We start from the raw sequence: 20,078 nt of genomic DNA on the forward strand, positions 1-20,078 counted from the left end.
TTTTAACCAGGTAAAAGGGAGAATATAAGTTATCTTAGTTTTGGAGAGAAGGTAAACAGTGAAGCTACCTGTAAAAGAGATGAGATTTTCATAGTAATACTGCTAATATTAGTACAGCTGCCAGTATTAACATTAAACAAAGAAACAAACTTAAGAATTTTTTATTTATTACTGTCTTCGTCTTTAGTACCTGATTTCTTTGCTCTGTCGTCAAACAGCCTTCATTATGTGTCCATCTATTTTCTTATACTCCAATTCTTGGGTGCAAGTAATATTTTTTCTCTTGTATTTGGAAAGTGCCCAGGTCATTTTAGACACAGCCACAACATAAATAATTGTTATCCAGACTGTTGGAATGCCCACTCCGTGAGTTAGCTGCATGGCTGCACGTTCAGTCACCTCTTGTTCTCTTCCAGGGATTGTCCCATATTTCCTGCAGTTTACTACCAGCAGAAGTTTACTGCCATCTATACAATCAGATGTACAGTTTCAGAAAAGAAGATATATTTCCCCCTTCTTTTTCTAGGAAAATTAGACAATGGCAGTTGTAATGAACTCACTAAAAGGGTGACCTACACAGAGCCTACCAGCAGTGAGGCTGTGTGCATTACTCAGCAAGACCTGCTGCACACACAAGTATAATAAACGCTGCAGGAGAGGGCTGCCTGGTGAACTCGTGGTGCAGCTGTGGAGCACTGTGATGCTAGCCAAGTGACCCCAATCTCAGAGCAGTCACAGAATCCAGAAAGCTGAGTTCATAACAGTTATGTGTTCATAGTCAGTGGGGAAAGAGTCAGAAAAACAAATATTTCTTCTTGTTTTAACATGTGGGATTTAAAAGTACAAGAGCTGGCTTTAAATTACTGACCAGGTTCTCTAGCTCTCCAATGTACCAACTGCTTTGTGTTGGGATAAATGTAGCTCCAAAGAGGTCCGGGGGAGTCCCAGCTGACCTCCATGAAGGATCTGTTGAACAAAACACATCAAAGAATTGGATTCCCTGAACAATCTCTTCCTCGAATTTCCCTTTTGTAAAAGAATGGAGAATGTTACTCCCTCTGTTGCATAAAGCTCTTTAAGAACTTCAACAGAAAGGCAAGAAATTAATTCATTGAAAAATTTTGGCATCACTGCAGAATACCTACACCTGTAATGAAAGCAGAGTTGTTCCATTTATAGTATTATATATGTGACTAAATTAAATTATTTGTGAGCTCAGAGGTATGTAACTTGTAAAAATTGATTCATAGTCAGAAAAAGTTTATATTTTTTGAGAGAGATGGAGACAATCTCTTGGAAAGTAAAACAAACAATTCCCATATAATTAGATCCTTCACAAAATGTATGCAACTGTGAATTTTGCATTAACTTAAACTAGGTAAATTAACTTAATTTTATCTATAATATAAATGCATATAAAATATCAACAATCTGCTATAATTATTAATTGCAGATTTTATACATATCTCACTATCCAGACATTTAGCAATCACTAATAATCCATTCTAATATATAGCAGTAAAGCTGTACTTTTAGAACAATCTCTGCTGAAGTAGCAAAGTGACAAATTCACCATTGTGTTACATTACCTTTACATTTAAAGATACCTTCCTATATTATGCAAAAGTAGTGCCAACTATACAGTATCTGTAAATGATGAGCCATTCAGCCATTCTGCAATCATACCAAAGTTATGATTGCACAGCCACAGAGCAAAAATTAACTTTCCTTCTTTTTGACCTGCGTTTAGGTTATATTATCCACAGACCATGGTCAGACCTCTGCAAATTTCTGCACAGGAAACCTTTATTAATATCCCAGGGAAGTCTTAATTTCTGTCTGTTTTTCTTGTTTGGCGTGTCAAATAAACCGATATGGACCAGATTCTCACCAACTAAATTCTAGTTCATAAAATTTGCCTATAGTAAACAACTAAACGTCCTTGTCCTGGCCTTTGTAGGTAGTGTAGAGGGAAAGAGATATTAAAGTAAAATAATTGCACAAGATACATTAATCTACACAGACAATTGTGTATCAGGTTACTCAATAGAGAACATTTTTAAGCACATTTAAGTTAGGTAATGGAATAATTGAGCCTTCTTGCACAACCTTAATTAATCTCAATAAAGTACATACATTATGAGACAATCTTAAGTGATTATGTACTACAAATCCTGTATTGCATTTTACAGTGCACACAGCAGTCTTTTTTTTTTTCTGCAAATGAATCAAAATTGTCTAGAGTTGTCAGAAGAAGCCCTTCTTACAAATGCCTATACAATAACAATAGGAAGTTATAGCTATCTAAAACTAAATAAAAGCAACAGTTACCAGTGTTTTCCATCTGGGATCCTCAAGAAGATTTACATAGTTCTACCAGAATACTTGATATCTAGTTTGCAAATGAAATTAGTGGAATTACAACAAAGTCTTCGTCTTTACTTTGAAGACTGTTCTGCATTGTTCTTTGTAACATACAGACCGAAATAATAGACCTCAATTTTCTTCCTTTCTTGAAACTACTTAAAATCAGGGATTACACAGTTCACAATAAATTTTTAGAATTGCTTTCTAAAGCTTTGTCCATATATGCATTAAAAGCATATGTCTTATTGCACTTTCTAAAGATGGAAAGGGTTCTACCTGTATTTACATATTTTGATTCAAAATCTCCTTTATTCTCAGTTGGGAACAGAAGAGCTTTTATTAGTCTCAGCTGGGCCCAGTCCCACAAACATTTCAACTCTGCCTTCATCAGATGCAGATCACACCAGCATTTATCCCCACTAATCACCACTCCCTCTGGCACCAACATTATCCTGGGGAGTTTCCCATTCACCTGACATCAATTACCCTAGACCCTGCTGATACTTAATTCATATCATCATACTTAATTAATCATTAACCCCTTCACTACAGGCAGTGTTCTATAATTGGTGTTCACAGCATCTGCAAAATATTAAGGGTATTTGACTGTACATTCATCATGAGCTCTTCTACTGGAGCATGAGGTACAGGCTACACACTTCAGGCATGTTTCAGAAGGATATCACACAAATATATTAACACTAGGAAAAATTAGTATTCCTTATCCAGCAGCTCCATGAATCTAGCAGCTCTGTATTTACCATTCAGTTCTCTTCAGAGCCTTTTAATAAAGTCCTGTTCTCACAAGGACATCACAAGACCTGCTGAATCACCTAGCCTGGAGAAATGCTCATGGAAACAGAGCCCAATGAGGAGCTTCACAGTTTAAAATATTTAAATAAAAAAGACTGACAGATTTAAAGGAAAAGTCCAGTTTAAAATGTAACTGTTGTCAGCTCACTCTAGAAATAGAACTTTTCTCCTGATCACTGTACTGTTGGAGCTTGGTGGTCAAAACATCTGAATACATGAGGTGTAACCACAACTAGCTATGCAGCTCCAAGAATATTGGATGTTGTTTAGGTGATACCATAAAACAGGATATTTTTTTTTATAGAGAAGCTAGAAGTCTATCAAGATTCAAAAATCCACTTACTCGGAGTAATATTCCATCTTTTTTTTTTCATTGGAGACCTATACTATAGGAAGATAAAAGAAATCAAGTTGCATGGAGTCTGGTGTAGGACATGCAACGAGAAAGGAAAGGAGGTTGAGGAATGAAAAAAATACCAGGAATGACTCATTTCAGGGATCAATCCTTTACTCAGAATGTGAAAATATTATCCATTATCAGTGGATTTTTGGTGGGTTTTTGTTATATCTCATAACATCTTTTCATGTTTATATTTTAATGGTGCATTTGAATAGAAGGTCTATAAAATTACGTTTATCTCAAGGAAAAGAGTCACAGAATTGGTGCAGAGGATATATCAGTGAATCTCAAGTTAGCAACAAATCTTGACGTCCATATTCTACACTTACTCTACTGAAAAACAAATAGCATATTGCTGATGAGATGTTTTCCAGGTCTTTATATTCTGCTTTTATTTTGTTTTGCTTTTAGCTTTACAGAAGAGAAATATTTAAAGAGTGGAGTATCTAACAAATCTCATTTCACAAGCATCAAGAAAGAGGTTAATGAGGTTTCAAAATAGGGTTAAGTGGTACCACCATCAGAGAAGCTGTGAATATTTGTAGAAGATGCACATGAAAGAAGACCCATTTTAATAGTATGGAAGATTCTCGCTTTCATTTCTTCTAGCAGGGTAATGTCAGAGAGACTTTTAAATTTTTATTAGAGGTGCAAGATAAAATAGAACAAAGCCACATTTACTGGCCTCATATCTTTACTAATCAGGTTGCAGAGATCAATTAATACAAAAATAAAAATTTAACTATTTTTTAATATGTATTTCCCTTAGAAATATCTCTAGCAAATACATCAAAGTTTTACATCAGTCCATGTCAGACTGAAATCAAACAGTTTTTCCTTTTGGCCAGGCAGAATACAATCGTATCCATAGATCAATGTCTATTACTTCACTTTGAAAACAAAATAAAACAAAAATAATCAAGCATTCTATTCCCTGCAGTTCCACAGAAGTGATTGTACCAGTCTTTAACTTCTTACAAAGACTTTTGTCTGTGTAGTAAGTCAAAAGCTTACAGGTTACAAAATCACCCTTATCTATTACTATCACCAGTGTTATTTCCTTTCACTAAGTAAGGAGCCTGTTGAGCATTTCCAGGGAAAGGTATATTACTACAGGAATCTCTGGTTGCAGAAAGAGGAAGATGGTTTATTTCTAGTAGTTGGAAAGAGTTCAAGCTCAGCCAGTTGAGAAAGAATTTCTTTAGCTAAATGGTTTTTGTTAAATTTTTCCTAAAGAATTTAGCCAGAGGCAGTCAGTGAGTATGGAAAAGTTCAGTCCAAACAGCTGAAGTATGATGAACATATTAACATTTTAGAATGGGATTTTATCATGAGATGTGTCAGGCAACTTTAGCAACAGACAGATCCTTCTACACCACCACACCAACTCCCCCCAGTATTGATCTCCTTAAAGGCACCAGTGACTGCTATTAATTCCATACCTGGCTGTAATGGATGATGTCCCTCCCATTCTCTTTCAGGCTAATTGAAAAATATAAGCCAGTGCATTTATGGAATCCAGTATCATGAAAACCAGAATCTTTTCCACAAAAGAACTGTCATAGTGATAAAAGCTGAGCAAAGCCAGGCTTCAGATTCTATGTTTTTTTCTTGTGGTTTGTATATACACCCCCGGGAGGCTTCATGGCAAGGGCGAGTGTGCAAAACAAGAAAAAGTCTTGTACAGGGGGGCACTCATGAGGGAACAAAAGAAAAAGACCTCATGGTACTGGAGAGGACTGAAAAATAAGCTTGCAAACTGTGAGCAAAAGAGCTTCACTGTTGGTTTTTCAACTGTACCTGTTCTGCATTTGGCTAGGACCATAATTTTTTTCTCTTATCAGAAAATAATATCTGATGTTCATTAATTGTACAGAGCAAAGACCAAATTTACAAACATTTAATTCTACTACTTTGTGGTTTTGTTGGGGTTTTTTTCTCCGACATGGGAAAAACCTTTGCATAAATTTCATAAATGATAATAGTTGCATTTAGTTTAATAGTTAAACACCACTACCTGTTCTTGATTCCTAATAATACTTTAGTCAGAGAAAGTGTTTTTCGATGGCATTAGTCTCTGTAATCTAGAATTATGCTAAATTAATACTTATCACACTATTTCACATAACTCATGATGAGTCCTCTTGTACTTGTCATCAAAAACAAGGGTTACACAAGAAATAATTTGTTGGATTACAATGCTTTAATACTTTCTGATTTAGCACATTACTGTTTGACAGGAGAGATAGATTGGTATTTCCAATAAGAAAGCACAACACAACAGATCAACTGGGTGGCAGTGGAAGCTCTAAAGCCTCCTCCCTTTAACACTGCCTAGTGCACAGTGCAGTGAGATGCATACAATTGCATCCAGTCCTGATTATTATATGACCAGCTGCCTGAACTGTTCCTCCTACTAAAATAAGTGCCCACATTGACAAACATCAGTTCTCCCCAGCTAGCATGATGGTCATTGGGCTAACATGCTCACTTTTTCTACTACTAACCCACTGGCTGTTCCTCTCCTGCAAATTCCCCCCCAAAAAACCTTTCTTGATCGCATTGTCCATCTGGGATTTGATTCTTTGTGGCCAAGCCACAGCCACGTAGATGCAGTATCTCCTGGGGACCCAGGAGATGGTCAAGAGACAATGGAATAGCAGTTTCTATTTCTGCACAAATATGTCCTTGAAGGTTGCTGCCAACTTTGTATCATTTGCAGGACTACTGTCAAAAGGGACATCCCTGCCCCAGTAACTACAAAGTCTAGTGATTGCCCTTTTAGAAAAACCTTTTCTTTAATTGGTTAGAATAGTTCTAAGAACTGCTGTGAATCCTATTGTCCCTCTCTCAATCTAAAATACTCTTATAATTTCAACAGAAATATACACCAATAATATGAGACTAACTAAAATTGAAGTAAATTTATAGCTTTCTTGCCTCTACATTCTTTTTAATGTGTTCAAATTAAAATCAAGAATATTTTGTTTTCTATACATATTATACATTTCTTTCTAAGCAACCTTAATCATGACTGTCTAATTGTAAACATTTTTTAGAAACATTAGGATACTTTATTTGCTTCTTTGCTATTTCTGTGGCTCCCTGAGAAACACTCTTTCTGGGTAGGCCTCTGAAACATACTGAAATATCCATCTAGATAAAGAAAGCCTCTTGTGGAGGGATTGCCTGAACAGCAGATGGACTAGCACACTCTTCCGACTGTTATTGTTGTCTGACCATTGACGATAAGTACAGACCAAAGAATAAATTTTAAAGTAACTTCTGCTTACCAGCTGAGCAGAAAATAGCAGGCTGGTATAGAATAGAAATAGTAAATGGGAGGCATATGTGGGTTTGGAACTGTAAAGAACCCCTGATAGGATTGGGCAAGCAGTTTCATTCCAAGTCCAAACAACCTGAACTCCCTCTATATAATTATGTTTGGATTTGGATTGTTTTTTTTTTTTTTATGTCCGTAATATTTTGTTTGGCTTCTGGACTGTTTGGAAGTTGGAACTTCTTCTGCTGTCTATTTACTTATGACATTCACTGCTGGCAAGCACTATGCATTTCTGAACTATGGAAATCTAAATTCCCAAGGATACTTGAAAATTGACATTGTCAGTAATAAAGTTTAGATATTGTGGGTAATTTCAGTAATGAGAGTCTCACATCAGTCTTGTCACTTTACTTTGTTTGCTTGAAAGGTGAGGGCTGGATCATCAAGTACGCGATATGAAGTAGCAAGTATTCATCCTGATTATTATGGAGGTACAACACTGTCACTAATAAAAGTTATTCAGGGCTTTACTCTTTGGATGTGGTCAAAAAGCAGGGTTTCTTATTTGCAGGAAATGCTATTTTGCCTGATATTTTGTTGCAAATTCAAACCGAGAGCAAAACTTTTCAAAATTCCTTATAAGCTTGAGACCCTGGAGCAGCCCAGTGTTCCTGTCAAACAAATCACTGTCTTCACCACCAAAATTGCCTCTGATAAAGCAAAAATACTACACTTATACTGCCCAGCATGCACTCATATTCGGAACACTAATCATGATTAGTGAATCCAAAATAAAATATAAAAAATAAGATATACAATCATATATACAGCCAAAATAATATCTTCTCCTCAAACAGTAGGTGGAAGGATTGCATAAGTGCTTCTGTAAAGTGTACTGTACAATGCTGCAACTGCCTGAGTTTAGCTGATCCCAGTTTCACTAATTTCTTGTAATGCATTTACTAATTAGTTGGCCTCCCCAAGTTGAAAAGTTTTCTATCTACGCTAGATGTCTCCTAAAGCACCCATTTTGCTTACCCAGAATCCTTGTTCTTTCAAAGCTTTGTTTGTGCTCTTTACTTGTGACACAAAAACTTCAAGCTTCTGCATGAGATATTGACACTTAACAATTTTACCTGAGACTAGTTAAGACTAGAATTGCCTTTGTATGTGTTGCTGAGCCTTTTCCATACTCATTACTTCACTATTAATCTAAATTTTAAAATGGTGTAATGATAGGTCCAGTGATACAACTTAATCTGTACCCAGGGTTGGTACCTGCTTGGTACAATTTACAAAAAAAACTTAGTAAGAGCACATATTTTGGTAGGATTTCAAAACTTCAGCCAAGAATTCCTAAAAATTGGTCCAGCATCTCCTTTGGAAGTAAACCTGCTAAGGAACTGCATCTTAGTAAAAGCCCACTTCCAAACATTTTAACCCCATTTTAACCACACAAAGCTGGATGTCTTAACTAAGGGTATGCTGTCACAAAAATGTCAGGTGGTTCTTTTATGACACTGAGACAGATTCTATGGGGACTCATTTTATTTTGTCCAAAGCTCTGGTTAGAAAGATTGAGGGAACTCTTCCAGGACATTACACAATGATCCTTCATTAGAAAACTATAAAGTTTGCTGAGAAAAAAAAATTTCTTCTGGCTTCCACACTGTGTAACCCCATTAAATGCTGTAAAACCCCCCTCAAAATTGGCTTGCACAGAGGCCAGCTCTGGTCATCCATCATTAGTCGTTAATGTAGTTAAACTTGTCTCAGAGTTTCCACTGACAAATCTCAACTTTGATGGGTTATGATTCAGCTGTAAATTTTGATGCTAGAGTGATATTTAACAAAAAAACCTCTTATCCCAAGAGCAAATAATAATAGTATTAATATAGTTACATGTATTATGTTTTGTGCTTTTAAACTATTTGTGTCCCAAACAGCTTATGTGCCTGGGATAACTTTTAAAAGGAACTAACATTTAAGGCATGTCTAACTGAGGGTACAAACTCAGTTCTTGCCTAAACAGTGTTTCTCTGACAGCCCTAGCAACACCCACTGTACAGGGTAGCAGACTCCCCCACACCGTTGGCCTTAGCACTATTCATGGGGGTGTTCAACTTGAATCTTCATGTAGATACTCAACTTCAACACCACTGAACTGGAGATGAGGGCTGTAAGTTCAGTCTCCTCTTTAGTTGTTCCGTCTCAGTGGCAACTCAGGGCTTCTCAAATCAAAGACCCCCATGAGGCTGCCTGTCCCCAGCTGTGTTCAGAGCAGTGGGTGCCCAGGGGTTGCCCACGGCTCCCACTGAAGGATCACAGCACTCTTTGGGGGATCTCAGCAGGCACCTTCCTGATCTAGTCAGCTTCTGTTCTGACTCTGTCAGGCAGCTGCTCCCCCACTTTCGGCAGGATCCCGCTGAGTCATATGCACAGCAAAACTTCAGAGTCACAGATTTGCACAAAACTAAGATTCTTATGTGTGTTATGCAAGTGTTTTCTCCTGTGCTGGTACTCCATGGAAGTTGGGAGCTGCTCCCCAGGGTAGATATCAGTTGCTGCAAATTTCCAGGGCCTTGTAAGACAGCAAGACACCTTCTTTCATTTTTCACTTCAGGTTGAAAGTGTTTTGCTTGACATGAAACCTTACTTGCATCTTCTGCTCATTGCTCTCTAAGATGTTTTGTTGGGTTTGTAATATACGGTTTAAAGTATCACATTTTTTTAATATCATTGGTCTATCATACATAGATCTGTATATCTGTTGATGCTCAAAATTCACATTTATTGTTAAAACCAAAGCAAAGATGTCTTGTTTTTTCTCTTTCTTTGTAATGGTAAATGCAGAAATAAATGGCTACACAAACAAGACCTACAATGAACATAAGAATAAGATACTACATTTCCCTTTTACACAAATATATATATGTAAAAAACCCCATAACTTTCCAATGAATTACACAATATGAAATTATGTAATTTGGAAAATGCCAAAAACAATATTCTAGACTTTTAAAAAAATAATTATATTTTTTTTAAAAGTAGCAATATGCTGCAGCCAGCACAGCAAGTCAAATCTGAGCATTTTGCAAGAAGAGTTTGGATAAGCAGCATATGTCCTTTTTCAGCTAATAATTCTGTCTCTCACAACAAATATTCTCTTTTTTATTTATTATTACTTGACAATAAACAAACAAAAGAACCTACTCAACCATAAATATTTTGAGATCATGTGTGAAGAGGAAAAACTTCACTAGAGGTGCAAAAGCTTTAACATCAAGCTGAGGGAAAGTAGCAGAAAATAACTAAAATGTCCTCTTCAGCTGCATGAGCAGAGGCCCCCATGGCTCTTCTGTGCTCACCCACAGCAAGAAACAACATCATGTAGTCCTGGATCGCTGGGGCAGAGGCCAGGCTGTGGACACAGACCAGGTATGCAGCCTCATTGTGCTCTGTCTTACAGACACATAGTCACAACCTTAAGCTGTAGTGAGGTATTTTGGGGTATATAGACGTTTGCAGACTAATTCTTCATTAGACCGTGGCGAAAAACTAAGGAAGGAGAAGACTTTCTTATCCATCTGAACTTTATTTTTGTGCACTTAGATACAATAAATCTGCTCTCTGTACGACAAAATAAATACTTTTCAATTTGTGGTTCAATCAATCAGATTTTTAAACCTTGCACTTTGCCTTTTAAGTTGTTTTGCAGGAATCCAGTCATTGTTCACCTTTCTAAGGTACCCAACCAGGCATGTCTGGAGGGGCTGTATGCAGAATTTCACACCCTAAAAACATGCTCTGAACTGCACCTCGTGCAATTCATACCAGAGGGCATGCCCACATCCTCTGGGACCAGTCCATACAGATATTTTGCCTCATAACTAACGCATTAAATGTAACCAAATTTAAACATTTTTGTGAATATGACCTTTCACATAAGGTTTCCTACACGTTTAGTAAATGAGTTTTTTGAGGTATCAAAAGCTTAAAGCTTCCCATTCACTGACGAATATAGACCTTAAGTATGTGTATATGTTGCCTCTGGAAAAACATTTTTTAATTTTGTTTTTAACCCAGTTAATTATCTCTGTGCACTTTCAGAGGATTGTGCCTTGATAAATAGAGCTCCAGTCTCTAATTTTCAGTTTGAAGGCCTGAATGTTAGTGAAGTAATGCTATTAGTATTAAGTAAATCCTTAGCTTAAAATGTAGGTCTGCATAGAACTTCTTGCATACCACACCTTTTAAAAGCTTCAATAATATCTAAAGCATGTTCAGTCCTGCCAGTACCCAGATCCACACTTTGCGAAATTGCCTAATGTCTGGAAACAAGGTTTAAATATACCCAGAAAATATTATAGTCAGATCTCTAGCAATATTTTTATATATCCATTTTTCCAAGGAAAAAGTGATTGAATTGTATAAGCTGACCCTCTTCCATTTTGTTGTAAGAATTCCCTGGTGCTGTTAGTTCATTCAAAGCCAGAAGTATCACTTTACACAGTTTTTCATTGTACTCAGGGGAAGTATATGGAAATTTTACAGCAATAAGCTACAAATGGGGACCTGGACTACAGCCAGTCTGCATCCTTCTCATGCCCTTATAGCATTTTTCTTCAGCATTTAGTTTTCCCCACAGTGTATAGAATATTTTTCCTGAGAGGCTATTATATTTGGTTTGGAGATGCAAAATGTAGTAAGTAGACCTTTAACAATGATGTCCAAGAGACAGAGCTGACATTTTTTCTTTTTCCTTCAAGAAAAATTCATTAGCGGACTTTTTAAATGCAAAAAATGAGGCTTTTTCCATAATATGTAGCTCTTGCATTTCAGTCTATTCTTTTCCAAGTGGTCAATAATTCCTGTTTGGGTGCTATACAACTCTATTATCATTGCATATCTTGCAAAAAATTGTTACAAGGTGCACGTTGGCCTGACTCAGCACCTCATGTTTTTTCTTTGTATCTTTATGAGAGAAAAGAGATGATAGCCAGAATAGTATTATAACTGCTAGAGGAATAATATTTTATAAATATAGAATATGTTGTTAGAATGTTATTATAGAATGTTATTTTAGACTGTTTTTAGAGGATAAGATTTTAGGAATATAGTCAAGTACTGAAATATTTAAGCCCATAGGAAAGTTGCTGTTTCAGACTTCTCATGGCATGAAGAAGCATCCATCAATATCATACAGGTGACGTTTTAATAGAAGGCTAACAAATGTCATCCTTTGTATAATGAATATGTACATAAATATGTCCACTGTAGACATCACAGTCTCAATTCATAGAAGATAGAATTTTACAATGAAAAGGATCAGATATCCCATAGAAACAAGAGTCATGATTTCTTCCCAGTGTATGAAATTCACTCTGGATCAGAATTTTCAGAGATTCTTTATAATGAAGAATTTCTTTTCATAGATTTCATAGGTCTGAGGTGGGAACTATCCAACTCACTTATATTTCAGGCATCAACATTTGAGTCAAATGTCTGCCATTTGCAATTGAGGGAAAGAAGCTGGTACTGTAAGGAAAAATTCTGCTGTCCAATTTTAAAATTAACTTTAGGGTGAAACCACATTAAAGACTATTAACCCAGTCTTTTCTCCGACCATAAAGTGGGACTAAAATGATCTACTCTGATAGGCCTTTCTACATTATAGATGTTTACATTTAGGCGAATGAATAACCTGCTCAGTGGCAGGATACATGATATAGTCAGGACAAGAAATGGTACAGGCCTGAAATCTAAAGGTTACCATATCACAAGGCCTTAGGCTAATGCCAAGTGTCCTACAACTTCTATATACATCAGCCCACAGCTTTGTTCAGGATAGATGGGAAATGAACTGAAATCAACAGCAAAACTTGTCAACATTAATGTGGTCAGTCATATGTTGAATTAGAATCAATTCCTAAAGATCCAGTTCCCAGGATGTTGCTAACACTTTTGTGATCTAATAGGAAAACAGCAAGAAGATCTCATTGTGTCTTGAGAGGTAATGGATGAAAAACATACCACAATAATTAATTATATAAACAGTGACAAGCTCTTACATATTCAGGGCTAAAATAAAATTCATCATACTTTTTTTTTTTGCGAAGTGTTCTAGAAAAAATCATTTAATCTTTCTGTGCCTTTGATGCCTATCTGTTCAGTAAAGGAACAGCATTTTAATTCTCCCAGATTTGTAAGGTTAGAGTGGAAGTCCTTGTTGCAAAGATGCTCTAATGGCTTACTGTATGTCTTTGAAATGTCTAATATGAAGATAGCTCAGCTGGAATCTTTAGGTAAAGTTGGATTATACACAACATTGTACAAAACCCATAGTTAATCAATTTCAGTTCCTCACTCTTAATGTACATACATATGTATGATTCTAAGATGTAAGGAATATTGTATTTTACTTAAATTTACTTCTAGAAAATTATTGCTACTACGTAGTCACTGCTATTTTGGTGTCCACAGAGGATTTTTCAATTTAAAGGCTAATAGCAAGCATATATAATGGTGAGAATTCAGGCTCATGGCTCTGTGTTTCTTTTACAGCATTTGATTAGTAACACCTAAAATTGTACTGAGAGCTATATTTCCTGCATCTTTATACAGCCTCAGAGCTATCATCACCACCAGAGGGGACACAAAGATTTTTGTGTAACTACAAGATTAACAGTTAGGGAAGGGAGGAAATGATTTTCAATTATGTATATAAAATAATACATTGTATATTCCATGTTTATTTTTAATATGACAGAAACATTCTGAAAATGGTACGAGATTTTCAACAGGTTACTTTCTAATACTGCTCTGCCATTCATAAAGCGTTTTACCACAGCAGTCTGTATACACTCATTTTTCATGATTATTCTTCAGAAAGATGTGAACTTTTGACCCCCCACCTTCCCAACACAGCTTCTATTCATTAAAAAAAAAAAAAAGCTAACAGCTTACACACACATATACACACACACACACCCCCCTACATGTAACACACATGGTGTATACAAAAAGCACTTGGTGTACTGCTTGCTCAAGGTAACCCCAGCAACAAGAAATCTTTCAATTAATTAGTGTGAGGGGTTTCTTACATTTATTCTTTAAAAAAAAATCTTTCTTAGAGGTGAAAAATAAAATTCTAAATAATCACTCAATGTGACATTTCATATTTATGTATGTCAGCATGTCAGTTCTTGAAATTCCTGGTTCATGCAAACAAAAAAAGCAAATGGACAGCTGTATGACCAGAGACTATGATAAACTTTTATTTTTTGAATTCTTTTTGTGAGGGAGGGATGGTTTTTTGCAGGTTTTTTACAGCTGGACTGAATGATTTATAAGGCCTTTTCCAACCTAATTTATTCTATGATTCACTTCACTTGAAACAGAACTTTTTTTCTGCATGTGGATCTGGCTACCAGAGAGTTCTGAAAAGGATTAAAAGCTGGATTATCCATATTTGCTACTGAAATTCTCATTAAAAAAAAACCACGCTTTTGACTTCCATTGAGTTTAGAAAGCTGATGAAATTTATTCAAAACCAGTTGAGCTTCTGGACTGTAAAACTGGAAAAAGCAGTACTTTGTTACAGCAAGGCAACAAAGATACAAGCAGGTGATTTGCACATGTGAACTCCGTATCTATCAATACAAAGATTATAGTATGATACACTAATGTCATGAAGAAACACTATGCCTATTACAAGGGAAGATATCACAGTTTTTCCATATAGGAAATTAATTCTTGGATTCTTCTGTATTCTCTGTCCTCTACCCTTTCACTTTGCTGTGAATCTGGATGAAAAGCAAAAAATAAAAGGGGCAAAGAACTAAAAATAAGTTTCATTCTTCTAGTTCTCTGACATTGACTCACTCGCTCTTATATGAACACCAAGAAATGTCAGCATACTGAAATTATATCTCAGGTGGACTGATAATCACCAAGATGTCTGTTAGTCATCCAGATTATCACTTCTTACTGAGAAATGTGCTGTCTTTTCAACAAATATCTGAAATTTTGATCCAATCCTACATTCTGGGCTCAGTCCAATGTTATAATCCAGATAATCCTAAATATGAAGCACATTTAATCAAAACCAGTTAAAAAAAGGGAAATAAAACATGGGGTTAGTGTCTGTTATTTTACTCAACTTTCAAATGGCTTGAAATATCTTGAGGGTAAATTTAAAAAAAAAAGGAAGGTGTTTCATCAAATCTGTGGTCTGATGCCTCTTCATAGTTAATGGGCAAGCCAAAACTTGCTGATTTATGCAACATGAGCAAAAAGCTGAAGTCACATTTACATTTCATAAATCAGATGACAGACTTGTAGATACTAAACTGCAGAAGTCTAAAGAATCTCTGCAGCTTCTAGTCACTTAGCAGTAGAATCCCAGTATTAAAAATAAAGCAATCTATATTTATTATAACAAGTAATATCGTTATATTTCATTTTTAATTGACTCTTTCTCAGAGATTGTAAAAGTATCCATAGACATCCAGCTTTCTAATTTCTTTTGTGTTGCACTCTGTTAAAGAAAGGTGCTCAGTTTGAGAATACCACGATATAGCTGATTGCTCTAACCACTGATAATTTTACCTCCTTGTCTTTTCTCAGTGTGTACATTTGCCAAAATAAGCATCTGACTACAAGGCAGGGCCTAGACCTGTAGATCCCGATCAGACGTAGTTATCGTTCTCTAACGTGGAGTTGAACGCCACTGTTAGAGCTATATAGTAACGAGTCTGGTTGATTAGTGTAGGAATCTCTGGTCTCAGGGTACTGATTGGTGTTAGCAGTGCAGAGAAGTTAGCACAAATTTAATTAAGAACTGTAAAGTCAATCCATGCTCATGCCAGATCTACCACTGCTCTTGTACACATATCCCTGCCCGACACCTGCCCCGGGTGACTGCAGTACACCTGTGTAGCATCCAATGCATGTTACCAATACACTCAGACCCATCTAATTCTTTGGTTTACTAAACTGAGAATCCTAAGGGTTGCAATCTTTAACTTCCACTAGAACCAAAAAAATGGGATCATTCATATCTAGGAGCCAATCTACCAAGGTATATCTTGAAAGTTTCTTGCACCTCCTTTATATGCGATCTGGGACACACAGACATTTCTGGAATATCCATGAATGACTTCTCCCCCCTCTCGGATTTTCAGAAAGTCTTACATATAAATCTATCCTCAATAACAGTAAGTGTATTTGGTTCACATCTAGACAACTGCTTTGGCATCTTTTGTATTATCTCAGTCAATGTCTGCCTTGGGGGAAAAACTCCCACTGAAACACTACAAACATTCAGATTCTGAAACTTCTCAGGTTTGAATTGGCAAGTCATTATGTGGAATTGGACTGCAAACTTTATCCATTATCAATTTCCTGTGAGTTTTACTTTTGTGAATGCTGCAAATCACTCGGGTTTTTCCTATTTATTGTTTTGTGAAATACTGCACAGAACCTTGCCAAAAAAAAAAAATAGACAATTACTGCTACCCATCACAAGCTGTACATTATTAACTTTGGTCTCATAATCCTCTATCTCATATATGTTGGTCATTATACATCAGATTTGAGGACTGATTAGCCCACAGTTAGCCCTGATGAATAGGTAGGCACTTCGAGGTAACCACAGATGGCTTTTTTAACATGGTCTCCTGAATCAGAGACAACAAAGGTCAATTAGCAATATGACTGCTGAGCTGAGACAGTGATGATGTGAAAAGAAGTTATTACCTTCTTAGGACATGAGGGAGCCTTTCCTGCTAAAGCACAGTAATCTATATAGATAGGATGGCCTAAGTCTGAACAAAGGGGAAGTAGTGCCTTGAAGCCTCAGGACACCATTTCCCTTGTTCTCAAACTCAGTACTAAGCACTTGAGGCGAGGTTGAAATGTTAATGTAGGGGGTAAAGAGGGTCTCCCTCATTCTCTGGCTTGTCTTTCAAGGGATCTTCTCCCAGATTTCCATTTGAATTCTGGGGAGGAGATACATCAATACAGTCTTTCAAAAATAAATGAGGCCACAGGCACCCACTGACTGCACTCTATTTAAAACTCTCTTGTAATACTTTGGTTCAGCCAGTCTATATGTTCTTGTACTGTACAAAATCCCTACTGAGTAATGGCAGTGCTACTTAGAGTGGTGCCAAATCAGCACTGCAGGGATCCCACAAGTCATTGCAGACCAGCAGGTGACTACAAACTACCAGTAACGATCCATTGGATACTTACAGAACTAGATACAGATAATATTGCTAAGAAAGAGGTATAGCGCTATGGAGAGGATATATAGAGGTTGTAGCGATAGAAATAGAACTTAATGGTGACACTGACAGTAGTGGAAGGAGAATTAGAGAAATTGGAGCAAATATATTAAATATATATGCCTGAGACATTAATTCACCTAGTGAGAAACAGAGTCTAAGTAGTCCAGCTGCTCAGACAGTGTTTTACAAGAACCCTGACTATAAAACCTTGTAGTTGTAAGAAATGGATAGTGAAAGTGAATGTCTGTATGACTTTGTGCCAAATTAACTATCTCCAATAGATGAAAAAAATTTTGCCATAACCATTACAGACAATGATGAGTCCCACAGTAAGGCATGCTGGAGGCACCACTCTATGGCACATTGCTTTGCATTCATGTAACTATGAATTAAAGCAGCATGGGGAACTCTTTCAGAATGGCAGAAATATTCTCATAACAAAAATTCTTGTTATTTTCTAAAAGAAGATTTTTTGCATCACATTAATAGTAACTGTGATTTATGGAGACAAGTCATAAAGAAGTCTATAAACTATGTGGTCATAGTTTAGTAGAGAACTTTCTTCCATCATATATATTTTACAGCTGTACCTTGAATCCAGTGGCTCCCCAACTCCTCGGAAAATGAATCTGGTAATGTAAATTAGGTCTGAGATTTTGGGGGGAGTGGGATGGAAATAAAAAAACCAGTGTTAATTTTTGGAGTCCAAAAAAAAAAAGATTTAGCATTTGCATAAGAGATTATGGTGTTTTGAAGAAGAAGGTTCTAGAAGTAGAGGATGTGCACCACCACCGGTTACATGACTGAAGGGAGTATAGGAGTACTTTCTTTTGGCAATGTGAAAAGACAATAGCATTATTATAAGCCAAGTTTTTTCTAAAACCCAGTAGCTGGAGTAAGTTCTATTAATGTGTTCAAAAGGAACACATGGCTAATATCACCTTCAAAGTCACAGATGCTGGATCATTCTAATGTAAATGTGATATATATTATTTAGTCTGCAACTGCAAATGATCATAGTTTCACTCCCTTTTTTTTCTGTCAGCTAGAATGCAAGGGCATCTTAAAGTTCAGTGTCAAGTGTAAACCTGGCACCCCTGCGCAATGGAGAAAGTTAGACATGGGAAAGAATGATTTATGCCATTTTTAGAATGACCCTCCCAAAGTCACTATATTTCTCCCCTGGCTATGGCAGGAACCCAGTTTAGATGAGTGACCTTCAGACAATTAAACATGAGTCTATTATCATGTGCTATGAAGCTCTCTGAAGTCCTCTGCCTGTATGGTACTCTACCTGACAAATTCCTTGAATTGCAGGTGAATCAGTTAGCAAAGGCTGTGTGTGCACTGTAGGAATGAAATCCTATTCTTATCAGAAAGGGGTGGAGATCTTTATTTTTAATTCGAGGAAGATGTTTTTTTCTTTAAAGAGGCAAAACAGAACAAAAAGTCTAAAACCCAGAGAAGCCCGACTTACATTTCACAGCCCCAATCAAAACATCTTCACATGAGAGGCTGAGTTCCTCCCCAGCAACAAGGAATGATATCTACCTGGAGGGGCAGGAGTGCTGGGAGAGGAATTCTGTTTTCTGCCAAGGGTGACCACCAGAGTAATACCCTGCAGGAACTGCTTTGTTACTTTTCCAAGCAACATCAGTGCATGTACCTACTATTCCCAGACAGAGCCCTTGCCCATGGAAGCAGCTGGATAGAGGGCTGGGTGAGTAACCAGAGCCATCATCTTGAAGGCTAAACACAGAAGAGAACATGGTGCTCTTGGCCCACCTCTAGTGTCCACCTTTATGAGCTTTGGAGAGATATTGTCACAGATGCTACTTGGTGTTACTTGCTGGCTCAGATGACTGCCTATGCTCTTGGTTCATCTCCCTCTCACAACAGCCTATGAGGGAACATAATACCCTATGGATGCTTGAATCAGCTGTTGCCAAGTTCAAAGTCCCATTGTCACTAAGGCTGTATCTCCCAAGACACAAACTTTTTTTAGCTTTTCTGTCTCCTAATGCCAATATGAGCTGAATCAGAAAGAGCTTGTCAGTCATTTAAGCACTCCAGCTCCTCAGATGAGAGGAATTTTGTCTGAATGTACATATGAATCTTTTTGTCACATTCTAAATACAAGCAAATTACTAAATTTTAATTGTACAATACTTTGGAAAATGAACTATAATAAAACCTAGGAGGTATCTACTGCCAGCTTTATTTACAGAAGTGAAAAGTATCTAAAGTTTATGATTTCTGTTTAGCGAACCTGGTATGTTCCTGGCAGACAGGAAAGCAGACTGTGTGTATTGAATGGTTTTTCAGATATATCCTGTTTCTGAAGAGGCTACCTGTTCTCACAAGATCATATGTTACTGACATTTGTCACTCTCATTGATTTAGAAGGACTTATCACTTGCCTCTTTTAAATTACTGGCAAATATTTCTGTATTGGGTCTGGCTGAGCTGGAGTTCATTTCCCTATAGTAGCCTCACAGTGCTGTGTTTGCACTGGTAGCTAGAAGGGCGTTGATAACACACCAGTGTTTTGGCTACTGCTGAGCACAGCACCAGCACCATAACATTCCTTCCTTAATCGAGGTCAAGATCCTGGGAGGGGACACAAGTAGGCCAGCTGACCCAAACTGACCAAGGGAATATTCCATACCATTTGCCGTCAGTTCAGATATAAAAGCTGAGGCAAGGAACAGGAAGGGGAGCATTCATTGTCTCCAATGGCTCTCTGCTGAGGAACCCTTACGCGTGCCGAAGCCCTCCTTCTCGGGAGTGGCCGACCATCGCTGCTAATGGGAAGCAGGGAATAAACCGTGTTATCTTTTGCTTCACTTGTGCGTGTGCAAGCTTTCAGTTTGCTTCTGCTTTAATAAACTGCCTTATCCCAACGCATGAGTTGGTTTCCAAC

This window comes from Pipra filicauda, unplaced genomic scaffold, assembly GCF_003945595.2.
Source record: "Pipra filicauda isolate LSUMZ 115617 unplaced genomic scaffold, ASM394559v2 scaffold1_size10287979_pilon, whole genome shotgun sequence".
Lineage (NCBI taxonomy): Eukaryota > Metazoa > Chordata > Aves > Passeriformes > Pipridae > Pipra > Pipra filicauda.